The following is a 14,273-nucleotide window of genomic DNA, read 5'->3' as shown; positions in this document are numbered from 1 at the left end:
GTCTGAGCAGGGGCAGGAGGCGAGACAAGAACTGGCTCTGAGTGTCTGGCTTGCCTTCTGTTTTCCCTCAAGATAATCATAAATCACTCCCCTTTACATGGTCATTGTTGCTCCCGTGGAAATTAAATTCACAGCCTGTATTTTAAATCCCATATATTGTTTGGCTTAAACTGGGATTTTTTTTTTTCACTCTGATAAATAGGACATTTTAATAACATTCACAGCATGACAATGGGTTGGGAGAAAATACATACAACTCTCCAAGTCCTGGATTCCCCGGGCACTGCTGAGATGGGATCTTGTCACAGCTCTCGCCTGGAGAGTGACTAATGCTTACGTAGGAACGAGTGTGTGACTCTGTGCCTGCAGGGACTGAGACAGCAGGGGAGGCTGAGTGTTGGAGTGGTAGAACTGCTGGAAGGAGGAATGGAAGAGGAGGACCAGGCAGGGGCACAGACCCGAGTGTGCACAGCCCCTTAGGGGATGGCAGCCTGGAGTCAGCGGCAGTCTTACAGTTTTTTCTTCATTCTGTCAGGACTCTGTGTCATCGCTCCCAGAGATAACAGGGTGATGAAATGTTTCCAATCCATCAAGTGACTGCACACCTAGGCTAGGGGCTGCTTTCCCTCTATCTTTTTCTTTTTTTCTTTTTTCAATTTTGCCCTCTGATGTCTGCAGAGGTCTTTGACATTAACATGCAGGGGTTGACTCCTGCTCTGTGCTGGGTTCTCTGGGGATACAGAGATGGCTGAGACACAGCCCCTGCCCTGGAAGAGCTCCCAAACCAGCAGGGAAGACAGACGTGGGCTCAAGCAGTAAGAGTTAATTAATAATGGCTATTGCAGCAAATGCCCACCTGGAGCCTGGCACTGTGCTAAACCCCACTAGTTCATTTAATAATTATTAATCAAGTGCCAAGGACATTTAATTATGTGCCAAGAACTTTTTGTTTCCAGTACCTGGAATAAAATAACAAACAATGCAATGGTCCACTACCTTTGTGGAGTTTATAATACCCAAGGGCAGTGGTGAGGAGAGAGACAGACAATTAATAAAGAAGGAAGTGTACAGTCCATCTGCAGGTGATCACTTACAATGCAAAGTAAGCGGCAACGAGTGTCATGTTATGATGAGAAAGTCTGGGAAAGCCTTATGGACAAACAAAATAAGAGAGTGAGTCAGGGGATATCTGGGGAAACAATCTTGCAGGATGAGGACACAGTAAGTGAAAAGGACTTAACCACGTTTGGACTGTCCAGGGGACACAGCCAGGAGGCTGGAACAGAGTGAGAGAGTGAAGGTGATGGGAAGTAGGCTCAGAGAAGTCTTCTAGATCAAGGGAAGAATTTGGGATTTTGTTCAAAGGACAATGGAAATACACTAGAGGATTTCAAAGCAGGGGAGCAACGTTATGACAGTGTGGGGATGGATTATATGGCAGGGAGCCAGTCAGGAGTTCTTAAGAAGCAGGCACCACTGTTTCCATTGTGCAGACAAGAAAAGCTGAGGTTGGAAGCTGAAGCTTATCCCTAGTTCGAACCCTAGTAAATGGAAAAATGAGTGGATGAGGCAGATGCCCTGGCTCTAGACCTCTGCCATGAACCCCTGGGATCCACCATCTCCCTGTTAACTAGAGCAAAAGGCTGAACATGGTCCTCGCTGTATGTGGAGGGAGTACACACAGCACTGCTGGTGTGGCAACTCAGGACAGGCTTCACTGTGGAAGTGACAGCATGTCGGCACTTCAGGGAAAGGATGTATTTGGTCAGACAGAGAAGAGGATGCACCCTAGCCATTAGTGATCATGCAAGCAAAGGCCTGGAGATAGGGAAGGAAGAAATTATGTGGTTCAGGAGGACTAGAGCTTTGGGAACCTCACAGAGAGGTGTGGGACAAGAGGCTGAACTACCACAGTGTATAGAAAATGTTAAACTGAAGAGTTGTTGATAGGGAGCCAATCCATGGTTTCAGCCCGCACCTGGTAGGAAGAAGTTGATTGCATCATAGAAGCCTTGGGAAACTGGAGGGGTCACCTGAGAGTTGGGGTTCCACAGGTGTGGCTCATCAAAGCCCCACCCGGGGAGTGCTGGGAGATGCTCGGCATGGGTTCCCTGTGAGTCTGGCTGACTAGGTAAAAATGGCGTCATTCATGGACGTAGTGAAAACAGCAAAAAGAAATAGGTATTTATTAAGAGATGACAGACTTGGTTTTAGACACATGGAAATAAAAGATAGAGGAATTTATTTTACTAGCACTCTTGCTGCATTCACAATTGACCAGGTCCAATTCTAAGTACTTCACAAATATGGACATGTTAAATACTCATAATCCTACGAGGAAGGGTTTCTATTATTACCCAATGTTCTTGCAAGCAATAAAACTTGAAGCATGCAAAGGTTAAACAACTCGCCGACGTCACATAGCTAGTGAGCATCAGAACCTGGGTCTGAGCTCAGGAATTTGGGCTCCAGAGTTCATTCCTCAGTCACGGTATAACATCGTCCTTGTGAGCATCAACATCAAACCAATGACATTCAAATGACTGAGGTACCCACAGTTTTTGACCTTGACAAAAGAAAATGACTCCTATTGTCCCGCAAGCCTCTAATTTTAGAGACATAGCAAGACATCTAGATGCACGTAGATCTCCATGCTGCTAATGGCCAGTAAATGTGGAGTACCTACTAGGACCTCCAGTCACCACGTTCCACCCATTATGACTAGAATCCATCACCTCCCCATTCACCATGACATTGCTAGTGCCCAGAAAAACACCTGAGACATAGTTACTCCTCAACAAATATTTGTTGTTGGGTATACTCTCCTGCCAGAGCCAGGCCCAAACTTGCCCCACGTCTTGGATCCTGAGATCTTACAGTATATTACAGTGGTTATAAGCACCGAGTCTGGAGTCAGACTTCCTGGGTTTGAATCCTAGCTCTGCCACTTACTGGCTGTGCGACCTTGAGTAAGTTACTTAACCTCTCCGTGTTTCGGTTTCCCCATACTTAAAATGTGGGTGATGATAGCAACTACCTCATAACATTGCTGTGAGGATGAAATGCGTTAACACACGTATAGCACGTGAAACAGTGCTAGCACACCGTATGAGGTGAAAAGTGTCAGCTACTACCGTTGCTGCTACTGCTATATCTCTATGAAGTATGGATGGGCTGCCTCATAGTTATAGAGCCCCTTTCCTAACCAGTCCTCCCCTCTAAGTCTCCCTGTGGAGACCTCAGCCTGCCCCAGACATGAGTCCTTCCATGTTTTCCCTTATTATAATGACTGTGATGATCAAGGGCTCTCTCAATAAACCCACACCATTGTTGCTCCCATGAGTCCTCCTTATCTCAAATTATGAGCACCAGCCATTCCTTCTTTGCTTTCATGCTGGACAGACTGGTGCATCAACATGAATGTGGGTCAAGAAGTAAAGTCTTCTCCAACAGTAGCCTCTTCCCTGCTGGCCCAGGAGTCCAACTTAAGGGCCAGGGCTGTGCTTCTGTTCTCAGCCCACCTGCACTCTTCATGGATGCTCTTAAGGAGTCATAGGTTGCTCATTCCCAAAATGGCTCCCTGGGCTGTCCTGAGCTGGATGCTTCATGTAGTAGCTACAGCCTCTCTGGTTGGCAGGTCATAGCCTAGACGACTTGATCTCCATCTGAGTACAACAGACTTGGAACTGCTGGCCCAAATTCTCTTCACAATTGAGGAAACTGAGGCTTAAACTGAAGCCCAAAGACAGACAATAATTTGGCTAAAATCACTCACAAGGAAAGGGTCAAAGCTGCAGGGAGGATCCAGGTTTCCTAACTCCCAGTTTGCTTTTCTATTTAACACAGGATAGAATCAAGGAAGACCCTTCCCTTCTTTCTCCCATCAGTCACACCTGACCTTCTTATTTACCTCATTCCAAAGAGTCAGGGAGGCAGAGTGTTCCCTATGCCCTCAAAGATATCTCAGCTATCAAATGTGGACAGGTGAAGCCCTTGGCTGAGGCAGGGGCAGGGGAGGTTGGGTGTATCTGGCTGCTCACAATTCAGAAGTTGACATCAGCTCAGCTGCTTGCATGCTGCACTAAATCCCAACGTGCACGGACTGAAAATCACCCAGTTACTTTGCAGGAACAGCAGTATAATAAGATTAGCAAGAGTTGAAACACTTGTTACATTTGAGGCAATGACATGAAAAGCTCCACACATGGTGAGAATGTGCAATGGAATTCTGAAATCAGCGAACAGGGGAGATATAGTTCGAAGACATGGAGTCCAAACTCCTGGCTTTAGCCAGGTCAAGGCCAAATCTACTCTGAGAAAAAGAAAGCCAAAAAATTGCCCTTGTGGAAACACCTGCTGCCCTTCTTGGAGACTAGTTACAGACCACATCATTATTTATATTGGGGAGTTCTACCCAATGATATATCCTACAGATAGACCTAATCTTTTGAGCTCTGAGCCCAAAAGTATTTAGTGTGCCTTGAGTTTGCATCGAGCAGTGTTATAATCTGAATAAATTATGTTGGGTAGAAGCTCATCAATTTGGGCTAACAGGAAGAGAAAACAGTGAGGATTTGTGTAGGATCAGAACTGAGAATGTTATGCAGCTGTGATGTGGCTCACCAGAGCATCCCAGGTGTTGTGGTCAATGCTGACTTGGTTAGTCAGGGGTTGGCATTTGTTGGTGTTCAACAAAACCAGGATGGCAATAATGTTGGCTTTGACTGGGGTGATGGAAGTGGAGATGGAAAGAAGTAGGCAGGTGGATGGATGGATGGTGGGTGGGTAGGTGGATGGGTGAATGGGTGGATAGGTGAATGGGTGGGTAGGTAGGTGGGTGGGTGGATGAGTGAATGGGTGGATGGATGGATGGGTGGACAGATGTGTGGATGGGTAGATGGATGGATAGGTGGCTGGACGGGTGGATAGGTGAGTAGGTGGGTGGGCAGGTGGGCGGGTAGATGGATGGATGGATGGATGGGTCGATGGTGGATGGATGGGTGGATTAATTCAGTGACAGGACAAGCACAGTGTCTGCCCTTTGTTCTTGATTTCTTGCTGCTTACACCCGGAGAAATATCTATTGATTTTCTGTAAGAAGCTCATTGACTCAGATTTTCTCAGTCAATAGAGAGTGAGTGAAAAATGATAAACAATAGGCCATTGGTGAATGTGAAGAACAAATACTGTGCCACCCACAAATTTCAGAGGAAGAGACGTAGGTCCTCTGAGGAAAGCAGCTGGCCTGTGGACATACAACCTGGGAGAAAGGGGGTGGCACCAGAATCCCACTGTCTTACCCCAGTCCTAGGGGTTCTTGCTCCACTGCATGGGGCTGTTGCCATGCTGTTGTGTACTCTTTTCCACTGAGGAGATGATGGTCAAGGGGCCATCTGTCCCTGCCATCAATCATGGTGTCATCTTGTCAAGAAGCTAATAGAAGTCACCGCAGTGCATTGTTCCCCAAGGCAACAGCCATAATAAGGACAGAATGCATTCAGCTGTGCTCTGGAGCAAAAGAGCAAGGGAGCAAGAGCTGCTATTCCACAGGTGTGTGAAGAAGGATCTGCAAGAAAGAAGATGACAAAATAGGACGTGTTTGTGGATATACATATATCTACATCTAGAGACAGAAAGAAAGTAAAGCATTCAGAGAGAAGATTCCAAGTTTGGTCATTTCAGAGGTCTGGGTATGCATTTAAGTAATGAAGAGAAAAAGAAGGACAGAAAGGGAGTGAATGGATGGTACAGTAAGGGTTGCACTCTACGGGTAAAAGCCGGTGTATCAGTACGTGTGTACGTGCATGGGTGGGTCTGGGTATACTTCAGTGTGAATCTGCGCCAGTGGTTGTGTTCGTTTGTGTTTATTGGTATTTCTATTCATATGTGTGTGAGAGAGAAAGATTTTGAAAGACATCTCTGAGGAGTCTCATCTCAGGGCTGCATGTGCACTTGAGGGAGGGAAGGAGAGAAACATTATTTCTGTCATTTTAGAGTGCAGATCCACATGGGCTTGCAGTGGGGGGTGGCAGGGGGCAGGAGATGAAGAGAGAAAGAGAAAGACAAAAAGACACTGAGTCAGAGAGACACAGAGAAGACAGAGGTAGAAAGACAGACACCACCCAGTGGAAGCTGCCCGCAGCTCTTGGCCCACCCCCACCTGCCTGGAGGATCTCTGTCATCCCAGAATGGTTTTAATCCCCATGTACTATGATTACCCTGCTTATTTTATGGTATGTCAGTCCTCTACACCACTAGAAATTGCTGAGAAAAGAACTTGATTTTTTTTCCCAACCACTAAAAACAGTTCTTTTCTGTTTCTGCTTTCTTGGAAATGCTGTCTTGGAGAGGCAGATGGATTCTTTGCAGCCCATCTCAGTACTGTGGTGAGGTGACAAAGACCTGGAAGTTATCCTGGGAAGGAGGGACAGTGGTGGGGGGATGAGAGAGGGATTCCATTAGATCATGCCCCAGATTGTCCAAGTGAAAAATGGAGAAAATAATAACAATACCTTTCTTGCCCTCACAGGTGACTCTGGAAGGAAAGATTAAATCTCTACTCTCCAGGAGTTCCCTGGAAGACAGATTTTACAGAAGCTGTGGAGGAGGTTGGGGGGGCGGTGTTCAAAGAAGGGCAGATATTTAAAGTGAGAAGTCAGTGAATGTTTCAAGGAAACACAAGACAAAAATTCTTAAGAGTGGGTAGCTGGGATGCCATGTTGTGGCTTTTGTCTGTTTTTGGTCAGAATCTTCTTGTGGAGTTGAGTTCCAATCAGACCAACCTGGCTGGAGAATCAAGCATCCGGCCCTTATGCTTTTAAGTATCACTTACCACAATTTGGGATTTACTTTAGAAATACAGTGGCTTAGTGACATCACAACAGAAAAAGCTGCAAGAACGTGTACTGTGAGCTGCACAAGACCAGATTCCTAGGCTGTGGCAGGCACACTCAGCAAACATTTATGGAGGGTTTACAAAGTGGCCAGCGCTGGGCTGTATGCAGGGGCACAGCAGGAAACACTTGGTGCACCAGGTCCTGCTCTCACAGGACTTACAGGTAAGTGGGAAAAGATAACTTAATGGTGAGCCAATGAATTAGATGATGCAGATAGCAATGAGACGTGGAGAAAGTACAGCAATGGATTGAATAGAAAGAGTGATTGGCTGGGACATTATTTAGTTTGGGTGGTCAGAAAAGGCCCAGTGAGAAGGCATCATTTGGAATGAAATCTGAATGATGATAAAGGAGATGTGGAAGCTTGAAGGTCCCCCTAAGAGCATAGATTTATTTCCAAGTGCAGCCAGGAGCCAATGAAAGGTCATAGCAGGGAAATGCACGATTTGGATGCTGGGTGGAAAATGGATTGAAGGGGGTTTGGCAAGAGCAGAAAGCAAAGGAATCAATTGCAAGTCCACTGAAGCTGTCTGAGCAGTAGACAATGGTGCCCAGGAGGAGAGTGGTTGTAGCAGAGATGATAAGCAGTGGTTGTCTCTATACCCACCAGAGTGGCTAAAATTAAGACAGTGAATGGTATCAAGTGATGGCAAAGAGACTGAGCAGCTGGTACACCCCGGTGCTCTTGTACACTGCTGGTGTGAGTATAAATTTGTATAAAGAGTTTTAAAGCTGCTTGATGGTATCTTTGAAGGTTATACATACATTATATCCTAAGACCCAGCAAGTCACTCCTGAGAATATGCCTGAAAGAAATGAGTGTTCATGTTCACCAAAAGAAATGTAAAAGAATTTATATCAGCTTTATTTATGGCAGCCCCAAACTGGAAACCAGATGTCCATAAACAGGAAAAGGGGTAAGTAAACAACCTATGGAATTACTTCCAAACACGCATGAAACTCATGTAGATAATGTTGAGCAAAAGAAGTCAGTTGCAAGGGAGTATATACCATCTGAATCAATTAATGTGCAAGCCAAGACCAGATGACAGAGGTCGTAGTAGTGGTCAATTTTGAAAGAATATTAGCCGGAATGGGACACAGAGGAGCTTTCTAGAATGACGGAAGTGTGTATCTTGTTGTGGAAGGTGGCACAGATGCGTTCATATGTAAAAATAAACACAGCTTAATACTCAAGGTGTAAATTATACCTAAATGATCAAGTTAACAGATGTGGTTTAGTGGGAACATGTTTTAGAGGTAAATCCAAAGGTCCAACAGGACTTGCTGATTGATTTGCTGTAGAGTATAAGAAGGAAAGAGATAAGACCTGCATTACTCTTGGATCTATGGCTTGAGCAACTGGGTGGATGGCATCACAAACTGGAGAGTTTGATATACAGGTAGGCATGTCATGCTACCCAAGGATCTTGGTCATCTCTTGTCATTTTACAGGTTATGATGGACACCGATGTCTAGGCTGAAGGAAACATCTGGGCCTCACAGCAGATGAGCAGGCACAGTGACAAAGAAGTCAAGCTCACAGCCCTAGGGGAGCAGAAATCCAGCCACTAATTGGCTTTCAGAGGGCAGAGTATGGAAGAACATGGCATGGCCTCCATCTTACAAAAGGCCTGGGGCAAAACTGGTCATTAAAGCAAGAAACAGAACAGACTTCTGTCCTGTGGACGAGGGCACGAGATGGGATACAAGGGAGGCTTGTTGTGACAGAGAATGGCTAGATGCTCACCAATGCCATTGACCTAAGAACACAGGGAGGCTATAGTTCTATGAAGCCACGTGCTGATCCTGGCAAGTGGAATGTGAGCGAGCATTTCCAGGCCCAGCCCTTCATCTCTCAGTAGATCCCTGGTTCACTATCTCTATTCATAGCATAATGGTCCAGCTTCAGACTGCAAAACTCTATGGAAGATTGAGCCTCAATATCGGAGGAAACTGGATTGCTAAATCATTGCACATAAGACTGCTGTTTCAATGCCTGATTGGATGGTGACATGAGTAAGAAATATGCCACTGCACTAAGCCTGTGAGATACAGGGGTTGTTGCAACAACTGGAGTTAATTACCTTGACACACCTTTGTTAAGAATCTAAATACAGGAGCACAGGGCTGCTAGAAGTGTGAACTGGGATGGAAAAGCCCAGTTAGATCTGAGGAGCCCAGGGTGGAGTCAGCCCAGGGTGTTACTGAGCTCATCTGATGAAAGTGCCCAGCAATGACCGGGCTATTAAATCTCGGCTTTTGGGAGAAGACTCTGGGAACTAGGCTATGACTGTCTGGGAACATCAGGGGACACAGCTGTTGGGATTCTGTCACTAGGAAGTGTAGAGAAACTCATCCATCCATCCATCCATCCATCCGTCCGTCCGTCCGTCTGTCCATCTCGGACTTCCCAGCACCTGCTATGTCCTGAGCACTGTGGATGCAGAGAACAACTAAGCAGATATGGGTCCTGTCTTCATGGAGCTCAAAGGCTAGTGCAACGAGGGGTGGAGTGACACTATTCTTGGGTCAACTTTTCTTAAAGAAAAATAGACACCTTGCTGCTTCCTTTACCCTGAAGACCCACCTTGGAGGCTCTTTTGGCACAGCCAGCTCAAATTGCCCTGAGCAGCTGAAAAACGAAGCAGGTGGAGACCGCCCAGCCAGGGGTCAATGTGATAGCCTGAGGGGCTGTTTCTGCTTGAGTTTTCCCCAACTGCCTTAATCACACCCCCCGTGGCAGTTGACATTTCACAGAGCGTATGAGCTTGCTCTGCTTGTGTGTGACACCTTTGTAATATCCATCTAAGCCCAGGTCAGGAAGAAGCAGGAGTCCTCACCGGAAACAAGCCTCAGCTCATTATAGAAAGTGCTCCTGGAACAAGGGACAAATGGAAATGATGATGGCCCTCTGAGCCAGGCCAGCTTTCTCTCTAGCAGTCCTACCTGAGCTGTCTGGGACACAGTCTCAGCTGTGCGCAGAGCCTATGGATGAGAATCAGAGGCTACCCCCCAATAATTTGGCACCAGTTTTGTCTTCACTCCATTATAAATAATACAGCAATGATAAATAGTATTAACAATACTAATAAAACCCATTTATTGAGGCCTTCTACCACCAGTCACTTTATAGTATTTCCTTTCATCTTGAGCGTAGCACTGGCCATTCTCAGCAGCTGGCACAATGGGGTATTGAGAGTGAGGACATCCAGGTAACAATCCTGAGGACTGATGGAGTGCTGGCTGTGTGTCAGCCTCCATGCTAACTGCTTTAGCCTGCTCTGTCTTACGACAAACCTATGACTTATGTACCATTAATATCTCCATTGTACCAAGAAATGGAGTTCCAGCAAGGTTAAGTAGCATGTCAAAGTTCACCCATACAAAGCAGGATCATATTAGCTCATTGAATTCGAAACTCACAAAGTAACCCAGGCAGGCAAGCAAAGCAGAAACTATTATATGCAACTCCAGTGGGGTGATATTGTGGTTCTCATGCTATAGATAAAGAAGATAAACTTTGGCAAGCTGAGATCATTTGGCCCAAGGTCATACAATTACATAGTGATGGGCCACTAGTCTCTCTAGTCCAAAATCTGCACTGGCAAACATTAGACCCTACTGGCTCCCAGCTACAAATGCTTTCCCATTGTTGGCTTCATGCACTGCACCCATTTCCTGCTGCATCCTCAGTGACTGTCACCAAAGAAGACACATAGTAGGTGCTCAGTGTGTTATCCAATGTGTGTATGGATGGGTGGGTGGATTTGCTAACTCAAGATACAATCATAATTTAGATGGCACAGTAGTGTGCGGGAACTGCTTCTACACAAATTAGGACCCAGGAAGAACCCTCCAACTGCAGCCTTGATATTTGTATAGATGGCCAGACTGTCTAAATGCATTGACTTCTCTGAAGTTGCTTAAAGTCCGCTATTTTCCATTAACATTATTTCCTTCTTTTTGAGAACTAGATATGCACTACTTAATTTAATTTCCATTACAGCAACATATTATCATCCCCATTATGCAGATGAGAAAATTGAGTCCCAGAAAGGTTAATTTGCTCAGGTTTGCACTGTTACTTAGTGGCAAAGCTGAGATCCTAATTATGATCTATCTGTCGCTAAAGCCCATGTTCTTAACTGATACTGATTTTCTGCCAAGAGTAGTTCTATTGAAATTGTTCAGAACAGACTGGGAGCTTAGAGCTTCAGGGAGCCCGATTGTCCAAAGCTCACCTCATAAAATAAACCCTTGCACTTCCAGTGAGTTCCACCTTCCCCCACCCCAATTAAGGAAGAAGTAACCAGCGGAGAGATCCTGCTTTGCTTGTCAAGACACTCCGGTTTAGAAAGCTAGTTAACAATTCATCTAAAAGAAGCAGAAGATTCCAAGCATATCCAAATTAATATTTATAGAGGGATGCTTGCTCAGACCCAATTATTCTGAGGGCCTGGAAGCCGTGCACAAATGGTGCATAGAGGAAAGGGAGGGAGGGAGGCTGTCGCGGGGGACAATTGCCAGGATGCTCTTGGGGACAAAGCCTGGAATGTGGATGGTGCTGGACATATTTGGTGTAGTAAACAGACAGGTAACTCATCCCAGACCCTTTCATTTACAGGTGAGCACTGAGCTTCACCATGGCTTCATTTTTCCTCTTTGGCATGAGTCCTGGGTGCAGCTTCCCTTTACAGGGGTCACAAGCCCAAATGCCTGCAGGCACTGGGCAGTGAGGGAAATCTGTAGATGGGTCAGATGAGGACTCTTGCCCCTGGAGGTCAGGCGCCATCATGTCTTGCCTCCAATTCATTGCTGCCAGTTAGGGTGGGGACCTGGCTTGCTCAGCCGGACTTTTTGTATAGAAAATTCAAATGTTAGTGTGACATCTCCATGACAAGTAATTCATATTTTTTTAATCATGAGAGGGTCAAACAAAACATGTCTCTGTCATTTTTGGCCCACATGCTGCCACATGTCATAACCTCTGGCCTAGAGGCAGGAGTCTGAAATTATTTATAGTGACCTTGATGAAGTCTTGCCATTTTCACCTTATAGGAATCATCCAGCACTGGCTTAAAACCAATCAATCTGTGATAAACTAACAGAAATTCTCCAGGTTCTAGCCAACTCGACCCAGTACAGTTCTGGAACCTGAAATTCCTCTTAGAAGTCCCTATTCACCACTGAGAGTATAGCAGCCTGAACAGAAGTGACTCCATTTTGTTAAGCCTCTGAATTTAAAAACTTGTTCTCTCCTGTGACCCAAACCACATAGCCTGCAGCTGACTGCCAGAACACAATGACTCTTGCTCTCACATTATACACAAATAATCAGAGGGAAAATTATTAATCCAGACAGCCATTCTTTACCAGCTTACTGACCTGATCTTATTTGGGACTAACGGGAACTGAACCCATGGGGAATGGAAGTACAACGCTGGTCAGCTTCCACCCAGAAAGTTCTCTGATGTTTATCTGAAATAGTCAAGCATGTCTGCACATACCTGCTCTGTCATCATGAGCCAACTTTCCATCAAAGACCCCTATAAAACTGTTTGTCAAATCTGGAAGAGGCGGAGATGCTCTTCGAGGTACAAGCCCACCACTTCCCCAGGCTGCCGGCTTCCTGATTAAAGGCTACCTTTCCTTACACCAACTCTTGTCTCTTAATTATTGGCTATTGAGCAGTGAGCAAACAGACCTTTGGGGTCTCGGTAACAAGAAGAGCAAAAAGTAGTATTCGTTGTTATTCCCAAGACCCAATGTCACCATCGGAATATTCTCACCCTAGCCAACCACCTAGCGATACTCATTTCTGGGTCTCTGATCTCTAAATCTCTCTTCTCCTATTCATTCTCCATATAGCACCAGTGGGATCTTTGGAACAGGCAAATCTGATTTTGTCATTCTTCTGCTCAAAACCCTCCAAAGACTCCCCATTGCCTTCCCTTCCTACAAAAGATGAGCCTCCTTAGAATAGCAGTTAAGGTCCTGCATGATCTGGCCATGACAGTCTCCTGTCTCATCTTCCACCATCATTAGCCTCGCGTTCTGTAACAGTTAGGGATCTTTTTTTGCAAACAGCAGGAGTGGCTCTGAACAACCGAAAGCTGAGTAAGAGGCCACTGTCATCTGACTCTAAACCACCACTGTTGTCACTTGCCTGGATCTTGGTTTCTCCACTTGCACAATTCAGCTTGCTCTCAATATAATAGCCAGAGCAATTGTTTTAACCTTGAACCAGTCTATGTCTCTCCCCTGCTTAAAACCCTCCAAGGACTTCCCATTTCACTGAGAATAAAAAATCAGATCTTCATCACAATTTACAACAGTATCTAACATCTACTGAGTGCTATTTATTTACCAGGCACTTTTTTAAGCCCTTCCCATACGTAACCTGTCAAACAAGCTTGTGGAGCAGGCTTTGTCATTACCCCCATATGAGGACACTGAGGCATAGAAAGGTCAAGTAGCTCGACCAATGGCACACAGCTGGAAGGCAGTGAATTTGAAAGGGCTAGGGTGACTCCAGAGAGGATGACCTCATCCTCTAAACTACTCCTGCATGCTGTCCTCGGTCTCCTAAGTGTCCTCTTTCACTGCTGCAGTCTCACTAATCTTATTGTTGTTCTTCAAACTTGTCACATTCATTCCGACCCCAGGGCCTTGTGCCTGCTATTTCCCTACTTGGAAATCCTTCCATCAGAACTCTGTACACTCCTTATATTACCTCCACCAAGAGGCTTGCCATGGCTGTCCTATCTAAGCTAGCTCCTCTCCTCTTAGCAGGTTATCCCCCTGAACCACACCACTTTTCTCCAAAGCATTAAATCAATGGGAAGGCAGGAGAAAAGGTTTGAAAAGGGCAGGGACCAAGGAGTTTGGGGAAGTGTTTACAGATGATGGAGTTGCTTTAGGCGACTGGTGTGAATCAATTCCTACATTTTCATCCTTGATATGCAAAGTCCAAGGAGATATAGTTTCCTGTCAACATACACTTGATCATGAATCTCTTGGCTAATGTAGAGAAAAGTATCTTTGTTGACAACCAGGGCAGCTGGGACCTTGGTGCAAGCTGGGAAAAATGTCCCTTCCTTGAGAAAGGCATAGCCCTCCACCAGGGTGCAGGGCTGGTGGACAGAACCAGAGCAGGGTTTCAGTCCCAACTCCGCCATGACCAGGCACCCTTGTGCAGTGCACAACCTGTGTAACCACATGTGGTGAGCTAGCTAGGACTGCTCCCAGTTGGGGAAGAGGTAATTCCCCAAAAGAAAATAAGGAGCTGTCTCTAAAGAAGTTAGGCTGAGAGGCAAAATAAACAAATTCACTAATGTCCAACAGCTATTTTCAACCAGTGGTTGTCAACTCAGA

This window comes from Cynocephalus volans, chromosome 6 (genome assembly GCF_027409185.1).
Source record: "Cynocephalus volans isolate mCynVol1 chromosome 6, mCynVol1.pri, whole genome shotgun sequence".
NCBI lineage: Eukaryota > Metazoa > Chordata > Mammalia > Dermoptera > Cynocephalidae > Cynocephalus > Cynocephalus volans.
Note: the sequence above shows the minus strand (reverse complement) of the source record.